The sequence below is a fragment of the Pyxicephalus adspersus genome, chromosome 4 (assembly GCF_032062135.1).
Source record: "Pyxicephalus adspersus chromosome 4, UCB_Pads_2.0, whole genome shotgun sequence".
Lineage (NCBI taxonomy): Eukaryota > Metazoa > Chordata > Amphibia > Anura > Pyxicephalidae > Pyxicephalus > Pyxicephalus adspersus.
Window position 1 is genome coordinate 13,849,016 of NC_092861.1, and position 18,657 is coordinate 13,867,672.

An 18,657-nucleotide genomic window follows, 5' to 3' on the forward strand; every position below is an offset into this window, starting at 1 on the left:
AATAAATAAATCCAATAATAAATAAATCAAAATCCAAAATTAGTTTTGTAAAAAAAAAAAATATAGTTTAGGCTGCAATACTCAACTTCTCCTTTGTGTTGTTTTGCACAGTAAGTAAATTTTACCAGTTTTGCTGTGATTCAACTTAGAAGCCTGAAGACTTATTGTAATGGGTATGGAGATGGCACCCTCGCAGGGTCATAATGTAGAATGGCACCAATGTCTTCACATTAGTGTACCCCCCTAGATTACTGGGAACTACCCAAAGGCAGGAGAAGACCTGAAGGTGAAGAGAAAAAAAGCATAACATTTTGTTAGGGGTAGGGTGGTGGGTGTGAGGTCGAGGAGAGTTGGGCATTAAAGTAGATGTTTAGTTGAATTTTGTAAGATTTTATTGAGCTTGCCATGGAGGTCATCATTCAGACACTTCCTGTTATTGGGTGCCAATTTAATGAACTAACACTTTAAATCCAGCTCCTGATCCAGCCAAAGTTCATCCATTGGACTGTACTTGAATATCCTCCTTATTGTTTCAAAATTGTATGTGTTAGGGCATTCCACACGCAGTCTACTCCAGTGAAACCCAGAAATCAGGACATCATTGGCCTACCTACCGTCTTCAAAGATGTTATGGCAGTATATGACAGAGAAAGACTACGAGTTGTTAGGGTTTAATTTTTTCATGCACTTTGTTTTTTGAAGATACACATTAGTTAAAAGAATGATATGCTTACAAAATTACTTGTCATTCACATAAACCAGATGTTGATTCATTGCTATATGTCTTAGTGGAGCCAATGATGTAATGTCAATCAATAAGAATAAGCAGATTGTATGGAACACATTCCGCCCTGTGGCTAATCAAACCTTGACATGTAATTGGCATGTGGTTTAACCCAGAAAGATATGGGAAAGTTGTATCACCATGACAATTATTCTTCAGCTAATTGTCTGTAACATTACTTCGATGTTTAGACTTTCCATGACAACACAAATACATTACAGTGTCCTAGGCCACTGAGTCAGAATTCACCTCAGTGTTTCTGGATGAATAATTTTTTCTCAGAAGTTTGAGGTATTGGGTTTTATACCCACCAAGAACAAGGGTTACCTGCAATATGTGCACCCCAGATTCCTGTGTGTTGTCTCCATGTGCTATGACTATAGTGTTACCAGGCAGGTTACAATGAGGTGGGGTAACGAAGATTGAAATATTTATGAAGTTCTAAGTTGCTTGTGTTCAATAAACCAAGGTTAGGAATGACACCCAAAAATATTTTGCTTGCTCTGCCCACTATCCCAAAATTAAGAATAAATCCCTTATATTTAGATTTGGGATGGCAATACACGTTGGAGATATTAGTATTATTATTCACATATTTATATGGCACCAACATATTGCAGAGCACTTTACACAGTCCATAGTCATGTCAATAACTGTACCTCAAAGGGGCTCACAATCAAATGTCCCTACCATAGTTATGTCATTAACACAGTTTTTAGGCCAAATTTAAGGGTAAGTCAAAATTTGTTTGAAAAAGAATGTAGAGTACTGTGTGAAAGTGGGCCTTAAAGGTCTTGTCTTTTTTCTAGTAGAGCCACATGGACCTTTCTGTACATGTATCCTTAAAATCCTCACTAAAGGAAACTATTGGTCACCACATTGTGCACATGAATAAATTACCAATATGAGTAAACTGTCAGAAGATTTTCAGTGGTAATTTAATGCACCAATATCTCTGACTTTGATGATAAACAAAAAAAGTTCACTCCTAAATAATTTGGCTGTCGGCATTTAGAAGTGAATTTTTTTTTGTTTATCATCAAGGTCAGAGACATTGGTGCTTTAAATTACCACTGAAAATTGTGTGACAGTTTAAGCATATTGGAAATTTTTTATTAATTTTCACAATATGGTGACATTCATAAATGTGAGATCACACCGCTAATTGTCTAGTTATTGGTTGTCAACAATAGATATACACTGATTTTGGTGCTTGGAAATCTATACAATGATTGATATTGGAACAGGCTTCTGATAAAGCCAAAAGGTGAAACACGTTAAGGACTACAAATTTAGAGGCAAAAAGCTGTCTAGGGAAAGTGTCCCACAAATTGTTATGCGCTGGAATGTTTTTTAATGTTGTATATACATGTAAATTATTAAATTATATGAATTATCAGCTGTTTAAAGTAAATAGGGCTGTGGTACCTAAAAAATCCCAAAAAGGCAATTGTATTTTTAAGTTTACTAAAATATTTGAATGCACAGGGTTTTCTGAAAAAACATATAGCAGATGTAGATGGACTGAAAGGAACGTGCCCACAATACCGCAGTGCACAATTTTATGAAAGTGAAAACCTCATAAAAAAAGACAACATAGAAAGTTAAATGTAATTATCACGTTACACTTTTGGAATATATGTTCTCCTTTACAGGAATAGTTACTGGGACTCTCCTAAAATAGATAAGGAGGATGAGTCCTTAAAGCAAACCTGAGCTCTGACCATTCAAAAGGGGGAGGCCGTAAAGCAAACTTACCTATTTGGGGGGGGGGGGGGGAGCAACAGGATTGCTTCATGACAGCACCATGGTAATGAGACTTATTGCATTGATCTGAATAAGGAAAGTACAAATTTTCACCAATGTGGTGGAAAAATAAGATGCATTTCTATGGAGCTACAAGATTCAATGCTAGATAGCAGCAACAAAATACAATGAAATCAAAATGTTTAAAATGAAGTTCGCCCTTGCAACCCAATGACAGACTGGACCCAGCTTTGTTATCTTAACATTTTTTTTTCACAAGTTCACTTTAAGCCATAACAAATAGGCCATTCAGTTATATGAGGTTTACACAAGTGTGTGGCAAAAATGAATAAGGAGTGGCACAATAAGAAGCCAGAAAAGGGCACAGACGTGGAATCTGTCTCTTGTAAATGATGCATTTCAAATGATAACCTATCTCTTGCAGAACTCTAACACCAGAATTATCTTGTTTGCCAGATGAAAGAATGTACAAATCACAATGTTGTGCTAATGAGAAGTGATAATTGTCCTCTGTAACATGCTTAACTGTGTCAGCTCCAGCACTGTGGTTTCCAGATCCAGGGCAATCATTACAGATAAACAGGGAAGTTTGGCTGTATTTATTGCACTTTTATAGCTTTCCTAGTTGTTTTTGTTGCTTAGCCTTTGATGGTCCTGATCAATATGTGCTATAAATCAGTACTGTCATTCCTAATGAGGCTCTTAGGATCCCTGATGCATTCCTCAGACCTCCCAATGATATCGAGACAGCTGGAGGAAGAAGCATTTCCATTTCTCTTACAAAGGCCAAAGCTTAGTGTTCATGTCATTTATAGGTCCTGGACACACTCACCCTGTTTGACCAAATGCAATAGAACATCACGTGTATACAGTCTATGGACACAGGAATTTAGCTTAACATAGAAGTGTGGTCCAACTGCGGTCTGTTTATCCAAATGTGTGCACACTTCTATTGACATTTGGCTAATACAGTTCAAGAGAATATTTAATGTACAGTGCTGCGTAATATGTTGGCGCTATATAAATCCTGTTTAATAATAATAACAATAATAATAAAGAGAAGATACCCCTGGCATCTCATGTGAGTAAAGATAGTAGTGATTGTCTAAAAAATTTTAAAAATTTCAGTCTTATGGGAAAAGACTTCTGAACAAGTTAACCAACAGACACTTAAAGTCGTACTACAAAGTTGTGATCAGGCAGAATTATTTGCAGAAAGAGATAGCCGATGTGCCTTCTTCAATAGACATTCTTACCTGCCTGTTTGCTCCCTTTAACTGTCAAACTTGCTAAGCCGCACATGCTGAACTTAGCATTGGTTGCCTGGACTGAATGAACTTCTATGTGGCTAAATCATACCGCCTTGGCCAATCAACATGGCCGAGGTTCAGAATGAAGAAGAGAAGAAAGATAAAGTTGTCGGCACACGAGATGGAACAAGGCAGGTGAGTATTATCTGTGTTAAGTTATGCTTTAATAGATATAACAACAGTTACGGTATCTGTTCAATATAAGAATATCAGATACGGTTAGAATGGCCATATAGCTCTCAACATGACTTGGACTGGATGTGTTTTTACAGAAGTTATGTGAAATAGTTATAACTGATCTTAACATAAATCTGAATAGTGTGGTTGGACCACCAAATACAGATGTACAGTGACCAAATAAAGTGTGTAAATGTCAAATAATTTGCTTAGCATTAGTCCTTCTTCTAGTTTTCTGTATGTAAGAAAATTATGCTTTATACCCATTACAATTGGAATCAGATAACTAATAGTTCTCTCTACCAAGTAACAATCAGGTATAGACATCTACTCTGATAAAAACTGCAGTAGATGTGCTAAAACACAACCTTAGTCCATACTAACTCTGGTCACTAGACCATATTGGACAGATTGCTTACAAAGACCTGTGTCTCCCAACAAGTCATACCGAAGTTTCTAAAGCTGCGTACACACATGCAATTCTTGTCGTTGGAAAGGATCTTTCACGATCCTTTCCAACGACAAAGGACTACACGACGCATGAACGAGTGCTGTACATACAGCACCGTTCTGCTCTATGGAGAGGGGAGGGGGAGAACGATGGAGCGGCACCCTGCTGCGCTCTCTCCCCCTTCCCTTGCATTAGGATCGCTCGTCGTTCATCGTTCGTGGATCCGCCAGGAAGGATCCACGGACGATGAACGACGCCGACTGTACACACGCCAGATTCTCGCCCGATATCTGGCCGATGCCGATTATCGGGCGAGAAAAATCTGACGTGTGTACGCAGCTTAAGTCTCCTAGATGTCCATTCCAAAACTCTCATTTATAGCACAAATACAGCCATTTATCCAACTGACAATTTTTTCAAGCTTTAGGTTTTATCTCTGCAAGATATGGACAAGAGCAACCAAACACATTCCACATGTGGTTGGTGTGAAAAACAATAATGCCTGCTTTAATGAGGCTTTTCATGTTATCAGAAATGCAAGAGAAAAGTTTGCATTTAAAGAAGTGCAGATACAAATAATACGTGGCTGGTTAGCATCACTCACACAACCCAAAAACAGAGCCATCTATCCAACCCACATGTAGCAGATCTATGCTTGCTAACCTTTGTGAGGGCAAGACGCAATAATGAAAGTGCATCTAAAGTCAAAGTGTTTAAATATAGACAGAGCGTGTTGGAACCCCTTTGAGGGTGTATTGCTTTCTGTCTCTACACGGGAATATTCAGTAAATGCAAATCTTGATGTGTTCTGGTGACTAGTAATGTGTCACTATGACTGAAAATGAGACAATTCCAAAATGTAGTTTGTCACCAGAACAGGGATAAAGGGACAATTTTCTGGGATGGGTGTTCTTGTGACAGCTGTTGAAAAGCACTTCATAGACATTTCCTCTTGCTTCCTGATGTGTCTACACCAAAAAAAGATGGCCAAAGTCGATCATGCAAAATAGAACAACTTTATACAAATGAAAAACTTGGCTTTAGATTTATTTTAGAATTTATAACATTGAAACATAGGTGTGATAACTGTAACCAAGAGCTTTGTATATCCGCAGGGTATGTTTTCCACTTTGTACCATCATAAGAGTCGGGGACTTTCTACTCTGCATGGCTTGGTTGGATCACAGATGGATCCAGAGTGCCATATGCATCCAGTATAACTGAATTACAATGGTTAGGAGACATAAAAGCAATAAACTCATACAACGGTTTGTGCCTGATGTTAATCACCTGGCATTTGTGAGATAGAATAACAAGCTAATTGTTGGGAGAAAGTAGCAGATCTACAATTCCATGTCTTCAGGTCCACCATACATGTCAGAACAATGATGGATGACTTGCCATGATGGCCAAAAAGCTTACAAAGTTCAAGAAAAGGCACTGGGCAGAGGGAAGACAAAACACCTACCCCAGCTGACATAAAACCTGCTGCACAGCCCTGGAGAAAAGGTCAGGACCTGGGTTTAAAAGGTCTTCCCAACAATGTGCAGTGATGTATTAACCCATTGTTGTGAGTTAAGGGACTGCGTTTCACTTCCTTTTATTGCTGTTTTAAATGTTTTTGGCACATTTACTGTCCAGTCTTTTTATAAACTTTTTGAAAACACTTGAGAATACATCTGCCAAGAGCTAACAGTTGTATAGGTCACCGCTTTTTCAGACCAGAAATTATTTAGGCTCTATAAGGATATAATGGATAATTTTACAGTTTCCAGGTGTTCCTGTTTAGAAGGGACATATTCTCTTTTGTATTGATATTGTTGTCCCTCTTTTAAGTAGAGATTCTATTAATAAAAGTACTATAATGAAAGTGAACTGGTTGATTTACTAATATTAACTAGTATTTATATATAGTATTTATTTATCTAGTGTTGGCATATTACACAGTGCTTTACAAAGTCCATAGTCATATCACTAACTGTTCCTCGAATGGGGCTCACAATCTAATGTCCCTACCATAGCCATATGTCATTATCACAGTCTAAGGTCAATGTAGGTAGGAAGACAATTAACATAATTTAATGTTTTTGGAATGTAGGAAGAAACCCATGCAAACTGCATGCAGATAGTATCCTGCCCGAGAATCTAACCTGGGACCTAGTGCTTCAAAGGCCAGGGTGCTAACCTCTGAGCCACCATATTGCTATGCTTGGTTGGACTGTGGACATTCAAATGATTACAGTTTAACATAACATAAAATAAAACCTGTCCCCCCCAAATGCAGAATGCCACTCCATATTGTTTGTAACTATCCTACATAAATACTATTCCCATACTACACAGTACATAAGTGATGGTAGCAGCCATTATGCATGGTTAGGTCATATTCTGCCATATAGGGAGAGTTATACATGTCAGGAAAAGCGGTTTGTTTCTTACTGTCATTTTATGTATAACAGTTCTAGAATCACCTTGGGAATTGGAGCTCTGAGGGAAAAAATCTGTTCCTAAAGTAATAATGATGTGTCCAACCTGTTAGAGCAGAGGAGACATGGTAAATTGAGTTCTCCTTTATAAAATAGTAAATGAGCTTTAAACCAAGCCATGATGGACTCTTGTTTGTTGGAGGCACTTATATCATACTTATATCAGTTATGGCACTCCATGGAAGATGATGATTTCAGGCCCTTGTGTCATGCAATGTTTTGTAGATATCAGTTATCAAATGTATACTAAAGTCCAAATAGCAATGGAATCCCACAGGAAAGAAAAAAGTTGATTTTTGTTTCTCTTCCTTACTAGAAGTGTGTCAGCAATTATCATCTGTGTTCTTGTCCTAAAAGTTTTGTGTCTTTTGGGAAGAGAGGCAGCACACTGCAGAAGGCCACCTGCTGATTGGTCTAATCTGATTTAAAACCTGATGAATAGTCCCATCTTCTAGAAACACAGCACTCACTAAATGCACATATAACTTCAAAGAATCCACCACCAATTCTGCCAAACCCTGGCCTTAATCCCCTTGATTTGAATAGAAAGAATTTGTGATGAAATTCAGGGTCAGCATTAGCACAATTTTCCCTGCAGGTATGTGTACATAGGATGCTGTATCCTGTATAGTCATAAGGTTAAGGATATTTGTTAAACCTCCTTACAGTCTCTAATGAAGGGATTACATTGTGTTCATGTAGGATCAGTGTTCTCCACATCAGCCCCTACAACTAGATTCAACAACTTGCATTTAGTAAACTTACAAAAACATATGAAAATATATTTCAAACAATATATATAAAATGATGCTCCCCTTGAATCTGAAGGAAAGAATGTTTAACTTCTGCATATATATAGCACCAACATATTATGCAGCACCGTACATTAAATAGGATTTGCAAATGACAGACAGATACAAACAATTGAACAGGAGGAGAGGACCCTCCTCAGAAGAGCTTATTTTCTAAGAGAAGGAGGAAGTATCACACAATAGGAGGGGGATATGGAATGGTGGGAAGTAGAGAATCAGAAGTTTCAGGGACAGAAGAAGATAGGTAGGCAAGTTTGAAAAGATGGGTTTTAAGAGCTCTTTTTAAATGAGCAGAAAGTAGGATCAAACCTAATAGGACGAGGAAGACCATTCCAGAGTCGGGGCAGCTCTAGAAAAGTCTTGGAGTCGTGCGTGTGAAGAGGTTATGAGATCAGAAAGGTAAGTGGAGCAAGCACTGGAGGGATTTAAAGGGAAAGCACAGGAGCTTGAATTTGATTCTAAAAACTGGAGGCCAATGAAGAAAACTACAAAGATGCGGCAGAGGAGGAGAGGTGGGAAGGATGAATAAGTCTGATTGCAGCATTTATAATAGATTGTAGAGGAGAGAGTTGGGTTAGTGGAATACCAGAGAGGAGGATGTTACAGTAGTCCAGACAAGAGATAAGAGCCTGAACAAGGAGTTTGGTGGTCTCTGCCTTTGATATCAGTTTCAGACTTTTTTGAGATCATTCAGAATTCATTGACATACCTTTTAAATCAGCGGTCGCCAACCGGTGGTCAGCGAACTTTGGTCGGTGCACCCCCGAACAGGGTCAGGAGAAAGACCCTGTTGAGGGGACACACCGGCCAGAGCCACGGACCCCATCCCTAGAGCAGTTCCCAGGCTCAGGGAGCTAGGCGGGCTGTGTCTCTAGACACAACCCGCCTATTCTTCTATTGCAGGCTCAGATCTGCGATGGGAGAGTGGGCAGGGTTGTGTCATAATGACATCACTCTGGGGGGGGTTTCTCCCCCTTTGAGTGACACCCGGTTCCCCGTCACGGTCGGGAGCTGGTGATTTTAGTAGTCCACGAAACTGAAAAGGTTGGTGACCACTGTTTTAAAATGTTTTTTTTTTTTTTGTAACAAGAGTTCTCATGACCTGCACGTCTCAGATCCAGAATTGAAAAATATTCAACAATAGACTTTTCCTAAAAATTTCCCGCTTGTCCCTGCCTCCTTCATATTGTTCCATTAATGTGATAGGCTGCTTCATTGACTAGTAAAAAATCTTGATCTGTAGAAGGGGCGAACAAAACATGACTTAAGCTACGTACACACTTCCAATTATTATCGTTGGAAAACGAACGACGAACGATCTTGCACGATATCTACGAACGATCGTATAGCACCGATCCTGCACATAGAGATAACGACACGATCGTTCGTAGATATTGTACACACAATAGATACGATCGTTTGAGCGATAGAGGAACTATGTGCACGACAGGAAGTGAACGAACATTCGTTCATTACACATGCTCAGATCATGGACGATCAACGAACGACCGTACACACGAACGATGTTCAACGATCGTCATCCAATCCGATCCGCCGGTCCGGTAGTTCGTTTCCAACGACTTTCCTCGTTCGTCGGCGTCGTTGGTTACTTTTTTTACGAACGATTTTTGCCCAATCGATCGTTCGTCGTTCGTTTTGAACGATAAAAATTGGAAGTGTGTACGCACCTTTACTGAAAAGGTTTTATATAAAGTACTGATCTGATAATCTTCTTGCCAGTTGCTTGTTTTCATCATATGCTGTATTTGAATTTCCCAGGTTTGTGACTACATTAGGAAATCATTACATTAGGTCCACACTGGAGCAGATTAGATAGCAGTTGGGTGTTTCGGATTGGGCAGGGTTCTATCCTGTCTATGTTTATTCTATTTAATGTACAGCGCTGCATAATATGTTGGCGCTATATAAATCCTGTTTAATAATTCTTGTTATACATGCAGGTTTGTCATCTGCAGCCCTTAGTTTTTGCACAAAGCTGTATATTATGTTTTGCTTTAAAAATAAAAGTGGATGATAATAATAGAGTAGGACCTATTATTGATGATGCTGGAATAGATGAAGCTGCTGTTGTTCTGAGGGACAAATATGGCTTTATTACGCTCTTTAGATGAAAAGCAGAGCAAGGTCTATTATGTTTTCTGCCTAGATGGGACGTGAATGGGGAAGCAGTCATCTTGTGCTAATAAAAACATGTATGATTGAGGTGAGTAAGGCCATTATTTCCACTCCCCCTCTTACATATCCTTCTGAACACATTTCTCATTCCTTAAAATACTCTCCCTTGTATCCTTCATCTTTCAAGGTGATGTAATACTATTCCATCTTGTAGCCATAGACAGCCAGGATTTGACACTTTTAAAAGTTTTTAAAAATAAGATAATAAAGATAAATAATAGATGATCCTGAAGCATATGCCAAGTTATAATAAAAATAAATAGTATATCTCTGAAAAATAGATTTTGCCACGTTTTATCCTTTTAAACATGCTTTCAATAAAGGAAAATAACTATCTGAGGGATAAGAAAGAACACTGACTTTGTTCATTACCCCCCCCCCATCTCCATAATTCCTCCTCATACTCATAAGACTCATAACAGACATTTGTCAACTTACAAGATAACTGGCAACATTTCAAAACGGCAGGTTTTTAGAAACATTGGGTTTGATTTATTATAAGTATCTAGGCTGCTGAGAAAAGTGAACTTTACCCTTGTGAGGGATAGTTCACTTAGTTCAGTAAATGCAGCACAAAATCACTTTGCAAAGAAAACCCAAGGATATGCAAAAAAATCTAAAAAAAACAGGATATTTGCTTGCACATGATTGAATGGGTAAAGCCGACGGAGTTCCACCTCATTCACTCATCAACCCCATCATACAAGATCTCCTGATATGGCTGTCCACAGAGGTCATTGCTAATACAATATACATGGTGCAGCAGATCACACTTCATGATTACCAAGTCAAACACATGAGTTATAGGATATCCAGTCAAGATGAAGAAAATGGAGGGTGCTATAGTTGCAGGGAACAGTAAATTGTTTTGGTCAGGTTTAGAAAATCATAGCTGGCTGCAGTGTAAAATAGAAAGGGATTCATCTTAAAGTATAAGAGGAAATGTCTTTGAAAGCTAACCTCATTCGGCCACAGACACAATGCTACCGTAGTAGATCCTAAAGCCAAACCAGAACATTAATTAATAAATAAAATAATCCCTTCACCAACCTCTTGTATTATTAAAAACAAAAAGAGTATTCATTCATTCATCCATCCAGAAGATTCTCCATGTATTCTTCTCAATAATTCATCATCGGTCTTTCTTCCTAGGACCCAAGGAATCGAGGACCTGCTTCTTAGCGGTACCACACTTTAAATTTAACAATGCACTTTAAAAATGTTCTGAACAACCTCCGAAAGAGATGGAAACTATGTATATCTTGTAGACTTTTGATAGGAAATCATTCCTACGTAAAAAATATTCATTATATACTTTAGTCCTATTTATTTTTGTATGTTGTGCATGAAAAGGCAAAATTCTTTTACCAGACGGTAATGCACAACAAAAGCTTATTAAGGCATTAGGCTAACACAAAACAAAGTCCCCGACATGATAATTTAGGAAACATTAAGGAGCGTTTTGTGAAAAGAGTGTTAAAAGTGTAAGTGATCGTCTAGAGAATCCAGAAAACAAGCCTAAACCTGCACTCCTTCATCTATTGTTCTCTACCATGACTTGAATCAGGAAAAATTATGAAATATTACAGGGGACATACAAAATGCTTGTGCTTTAAAGGGCAACAATAGTTCCACAAATTATGAACAGGCATTTGTATTGCAGGCAACGTACCTTCTGCAATGAAACATACTTACCTGCCTTTTTGCAATTTTCCTTATGAAATATACTGAGCACATGAGCAACTCAGTATAGACCCCCAGGATATGCTGGGTATGTGCATACATGGGAATTTTACCAATAAGATTGGGTAAAGATTGCAGTGCCCGCTATGAACAAGGACAGGTGACTGCAAATAAATGTTCTTACAGTTTTTTTTGTGGGTGCCACTGTCTTCCCTATTCTCCTTATTCTGGTTTTGATCATCCATCTTGACTGACCTGCATGTTGCATGTCATCAATTTTTGACAGAGGACGGCAACCAGGCCGGTATCTGCACTGTAGACAATCATTTTACCCCTTTATATAATAAGGTAGAAGTATTTGTAGGACTACAAGTGTCGGGAAGAGTTAAAGAATAACAAAAATTGCTGCTTAATTAAAAGTTAGTAGTTATCTTTATTGGATGTGTACAATGACCCTCAGCAACAGCTCCAACAACAAGATTGGCACTTGGTGCCAATTTTCGTATCATGGCTCGCATTTCTTTCTGTGTATCCAGAAAAAGTCAGCATTAGAACTCTGATTTCTATGATGAGATCTGTAGGTAGAAATAATATACTTATCCCAACCAATCAGATTCTTACATGACCATTACTAGCTAAGTTTGGCCAAACATCTTTGTTAACCCCCCTAGCATTCTAATTCTGTTATTTTTTGATGCAAAAAGTGATCCTATTTTTTTTGCATAGAAATTTTTGTTTATATTGTGGGCCTGTAATTCCTAGGATTAACTCCCGGGTATAATAATTATATTTATTTATTTATTATATTATAATCATAAGTTATAATATAATACACAATTATAATACATAATCATAAAAAATTATGAAATAATAGACCACAACAGTGTAATTTATCAAAAAAAAAATTTTTTATCAAAAAATTCTAACTGAAATTTTCCAAACAAGGGTGCAATATTATTCATAAATAAGAAGATAAATTAAATGCAGATTTTAGAAAAAAAAATTATTTACATTTTTAGTAAACATCCCGGGTGTGGTAGATTTTGAAGCAGGGTGCTGTAAAAAGTCCAACATCACAGTCAGGACAGTCAAGGTCAGGGCTAATAGTGGGCAAAATGAAAATCAGGGCACTGGGCAATAATGCTTGGTGTACTATATTATGTATTTGTACTTTTATTATGTGTTTTGTGTGTTTTTCACTGTAAAAAAAAAATTTAAAAGCAGATCACATAGTAATCTGCTTTTAAATTTCCCGCCCCCACAATCCATCACTCCACCGCATCTCCCGGAAGATGTCACACATCTTGCCGGGTGATGCGGTGGGGATGTCCCCGCCCTACTCATTCCCCTGCTCGCGTCTCCCGGAGGCTGGTCTCCGGGTGATGCGAGCAGGAGGGTGAGCAGCGGGGACATCATCCCCTACTCCCGGAGGCATCAGCCTCCGGGAGTAGGGGATGATGTCCCCGCTGCTCACCCTCCTGCTCGCATCACCCGGAGATCAGCCCCCGGGTGATGCGAGCAGGAGAGTGAGCAGCGGGGACACCCCCTACTCCCGGAGGATGTCCCCGCTGCTCACTCTCCTGCTCGCATCACCCAGAGATCAGCCTCCGGGAGATGCGAGCAGGAGTAGATCCAGGGGGTGCTGCCAGCGGAAAATCTCCGCTGGCATCACCTTCTGGATTTACTGTTGGTGATCGCATCTGCCGTTAGATGCATAGCACCAAGCAGAAATCCTGCATGGTGCATCGCATCTAACTGCAGATGCGTGCATCGGGGTGGTGGGGACCCGGGCGGTATTTAAAAGCAAATTACTCCGTAATCTGCTTTTAAATTTCCCGCCCGGCCACGCCCCCCGAGGGAGAAGCGCCCCGCCATCACAGCGGGATCCTGAGATCGCCGCTGGAGCGCGGGGATAAGGTAAGGGGGTCCCCCAAAGGTACCCCGAGTGTGACTCGGGATTACCGATTTTTGCAATTTTTCCCACCCTGAGTCACACTCGGGAATACCGCTAGGGGGGGTTAAACATGCACTTCTTAGTATATTAAATGTTTATATTACCAGCTGGTTTCTTTATCATTACCCATCGGATCATCAGCATCTACAATTTATCAGGTCATTCCCATCCAAACCAGGGTGGGAAGGAGGACACAAGATGTTCACAAGGACACAGACTAGACAGCTTATAAAATCTGTACATCCACAATACATGTATTCAGTATTCCATGTGTTTGTATTAAATTTGCTAAACTGTTAGGTGGTTCTCTAGTGGAAGCCTCACCATTCCAGACACATTGTATGGATACTTTACCTATATGGATTACACCATAAAATGCTATACAGAAAAACATAAAAAGAGAACACTGTATCTTATCCAAAGATTCCAGAAGAAGCTTTAAAGTAATCTTCATTCTCTTCCGTTTTAATCAGGATGTGAATCTGTAGGATACAGACTATCCTTGCAATCAGCTGAGATATAAGATGTCTGCTCCTTTGTAGAGTCTATTGGCTGAGGGGTTTTCAGAGAGATTTAAATACTATTATCCCCAGCACAAAGCCACGAATGGGCCCCAGACATCGGCTCTTGGTGACTGCTTGTAGAAAAATGTACGATTAAGTCCGATCATCTTTCCAACACCTGTCACTCTCCCCTTGGTGAATAGACTGATTGATTGTCTGGGTGCTTCTTCCTGCAGATCTACCTAGAGAAACACAAAACCATTGCACCTTGGGTGATGCTAACAGCACAAGAGATAGCTCTGTTCACAAAAGTGTACTAAACTGTGTGAAAGATATCTCAGTGACCAGCAAGACTGCAAGTTCTCAAGGAAACCTACTGCAACTGAATCGACAATGGATAAGAATACTCTACAGCTGGCTGAAAATTGTCTCAGTCTGTCGCTAACCAAAACCCTTTGCTGAAATAGTACAAGGCTGTCCATTGATTTGTTCCTGATCTGCCCATCTCTATCCTTACTGTAGACCAGTTGGATCTACTGCAAGTTTTCTGCCTGACCCATAAGACCGGAGCATACATGGATAAAGTCAGATATGCTCTCCACAAACAATCAAAGTTATAAAGGTTTTACATGAACCACAATATTGAGGGTCCCTAAAAAGTCAATGTAATAAACACATCAATAGAACATCTTTGCAAGATATCTATTGATAGAAGATAGACGGCAAATCACTGGACACTAAACACTGCTAAATTATTTGGTAATATTGATATTTAAACCTCAGGTATTTAGCGTAAAGTGGTATGCTATTGAAGTGTGACTGTCACCATGCCAAAATCAAAAGGGCTTTCTCGGAAAGAAGGTTGTGGATGTCTAAGATGTTGGCCCGAGTTTAAAAAAGATTGCCAAACTATTTGAACTTGTGAAATTTCTGGTTTAAAGAGAACAACCTCATACTAAGTGAAGCAAATATTATGTTTGGAATAGATTTGCTGCTGCAGGGTATGGGCAAATTGCAGTCATCATACAACTATAAATTCTGCTTCTATAAGTATACTCGATTAGAATGTATGGCTATTTTCCAAAAGTTGAATACAAAATAGATTACACTAGAAAAACCAATATGAAATGGCTGGGTATGGACTGGCTTAGTCAAACCCCTGATATTGCCCTTGAATCCCATTGATATGTTTAAGGGGATTTAAAGGGGATTACTGTAAGAATTTTGAATGTGGTCATAAATTTCAGTCAGTGTCAGACATTGGTGGAAAGTTTTTTTTGTTATAAGGGGGGTATTTACCTTTCCACTCCATACCAATAAATCTATCCAGATTTTGTGATTATTATTAATAATAATAATAAGGAAATGTTTCTGTATTTCTATTTAATTATATTACATTTGTCTGCAGGTAATATTTGTCTGTTTAAATATGTTAAAAAGGTTGATAATGTGGTGTAAGAGATAATCAAGCGGTCAACAATTTGCTGTGCATGCATATCATGCGTTCACTGATTGTTTACTTTATGTCTGCTGAATTTAAGAAATTGTGACCAGATAGGTCCTTTCCTGCAGAAAAGACAATGTCCTATCTACAATAACAAACAAAAAAAAACCTTATCTGCCTGATTTAAATTATTTAATTGAGTGAAAGTGAAGGATTAAAAAAAGTAAGGGTATATATTGTTTATTGCAGAATAAAAAACTCCAGTCTCTTATGCAATAAAGGTCCTGCTCGGTCACACTTTTTTTATTTTTGGGTTTAGTTTTGCTTTAATTTCATAAGTCAATTTACAATAGGAAACAACTTTCCTGTACAACCTTCCTACAAATAGAGGTACATGGTCTCAGGGATAACCTACAAAAGGGGACGTTCACTGAAAACCACTGTTATAGATTGTCATTTGAGTGACAGCCACGAGTCTGCTGGGGCTGCTGACATTGCAACCAAGATGATGGTATCTAGCAGTAGTTATTTGGTGAGAAGCAAAGCCCCGGTAAGCTGTGTCCCCTAATTACATCTCAAAGCTTAACTTCCAAATTTGTCTGGAATGTACCTTTAACAAATGGTCAATTATACGCAAGCCTCAACATTGGAAGGGCTTGTATTTGCCGTTTTAGAAATCTTACAGCATGCTCAAAAACCTCTCCAATACTCCTGCACCAATATTTTTTTATGACGTCTTTACTGCATTTGAGTGCAGCTTTGACATACAGAGCCAGAGTTTTGTGGCCGCTACACAAAATGTACAGCTTTTGGTGTTATGGCTTCCAGGGGTGAAACTATCTGACTATCTGCTGGCCTCTATTCTCCATTCAGAGTGCTTCAATCATTTTTACATTATTTTTTGGGCTCCAAGCTAAGTTTATTTCCAACATTATACTGCCAAACTGAAACAGTTGACCCCCATCTCCTGTGAAATCTTACTTTCACCCAGTATACCGAGAGCCAAAGGCTCATGTCTTCATATATGCAGGGGTGAAAGTGAATGACTGAAAAAACTTTGTTTTTGTGCATGCCAGCATTTGATGACAACCAAGGAACCATGCCAGATAAGTGCATGTAAAGGCAAAACAAGTTTTGGTAACGGTGGATTCTTTGCCAGGTTCTATTTCTGTCTATACCCTGCTGGGGGAATTCACCCCCTCTATGTATTCTGGTGACTGTTGTCACTAGGACAGAAGTGAGGGCACTTTGCATTGTCATGAAATGAGAGAGAAAATCTTTCAATGGGAACCCCTATCTTTGCGACAACTCTCTAAAACTAAAATTACATTCATTTAGAAGAGATTTCTATTTGCTATTGCATCTCCAAGACAGAAATTGAACAGAAATCGGCCCAGAAAGACAGCAAAAAGTAACAAAGGTAAAGAAGTTTATAAAATGGAATGTGATTAGAGATGCATTTAGCTGCCTTATAAAAAAAAAAAGTTAATATAATGAATGGGTTTGCAACCAAGAGCACCCATAAAAAACGTTCAGGGGCAGTTTGCCACCCACAGACTTCAACAGCTTTTTACCACTTTTTAAAGCAGTTTCAGTCTAAATGACAAGCCATCATTCACAAAAACAAATTTAATCTGTGTCTATACCTGACTCCAAACTGATCTATTTAGTCACAAGCTTCAACCTTTCAATATTATCTGAACCCAGGAAAGGTGTATTTATTTAGGACAACCTATACCTGAATTCTGAGGAAAAGCTTAGTGCAGCTGACAGTCATTCAGGGATTCCAGCTTTTGAACTGGGTACCTCTCATATCATCTGCATTGTTCTCATATATTTACTTGGCTTGAAAGATGAAGACTTAGGGTGTTGAAATGTGAAGTTTACTTTATCCACGTGACACCCTAGTCCTAGCATATCTCCGTGTAACCTCAGAACATCATTTCATACACCTTGGGTGATATATTGCTCTATATTTACAAGCAATGAGGCTGATTTCAGTATCATTAGTCAGGCACGACATGTATGAGCTTATTCCTGAGAGATAAGGAGCTCTTATTAACATCACAATTGTTCATTATCACTTATCACAGTATTTTGTTGGAAACTTTCAAAGACCAATGAGAGCATAGTAAAACTTAAAGGAAATGTGTTTTAGAGGCCAAAAAGTGAAATGTCAGCTTACACTACAAGAGAGAGACAGAAGGAAAGCATGAGTGGTAAAAAGTTTTTAAACTTTGCAGAACAGAAGAGAGAGAACAGATGAGAGGGAAAGGAGAAAGAAAAAGGAAGGAGGGAGGTAAAGGGAGAGGGAAGGGATAGGTGATTTGAGCGAGAAGTGAGAGAAAGAGGAGAGGAAGCCACATGAGTGGTAAAAGACTTATAACTTTGCCAGGAGTCAGAGGAGAGACAAGAAGAGGCAGGAGAGGAGGAAAATGCACGAGCAAAGGGGCCAGAAGGAAGAATGGACAGATAAAGGAGAGAGGGATAGAGAACAGAGAGTGTTGCTGGTTTTTGAGCTACTGTATTGAGAGTTAACAGTGGTCCTTGTGCCTTTACCTCTCCTAAACTCTTCATATGAATATATCCTCAGAGCAGCAAAATAAAGACACAATTTGCAAGGTTTTAGCTATGGTACTTTTTATTTTTTTAATGTAAATTTTTATTGAGATTTCGCAAATAATAACAAAGAAAAGAAACAAAACAAGGGAAAAGACAAGACAACACATAGAAAGAAATACGATCAGACCAATAAAACCGAACAAACCATATACATATGATTCATAGTTTGTAACTTTAAGCCTAACAGATCACAAGCTATGGTCCTTTCTAACTGTCCAAGGGATATGATCATATATACCTAATGGTGAGTCTGGCATTATCTATAGCCTTTAGATTTTTAGAAATGTAGTGGCAGTTCCATTGCCATATGCTGGATAGATTTGGTATTCTATAAAAGGTCCAATAGTTCCCTGTGAGAAGCATTGTATGTGAATAGTTATGCTTTCTGATTGCAGACAGAAGTTGAAGACAGGTATTATTGGCATATTGACACATTACCAAAAAAAACATACTGTTGTTCCTATAAAA

General features: G+C 38.7%; 1 protein-coding gene across 1 annotated transcript in view; it reads left to right on the forward strand.

Annotated features, from left to right (window-relative positions):
• EVA1A (eva-1 homolog A, regulator of programmed cell death) overlaps positions 1–18,657 on the forward strand; it is a 160,653-nt gene that overhangs the window by 12,934 nt on the left and 129,062 nt on the right. The gene's annotated exons all lie outside the window — the stretch shown is intronic.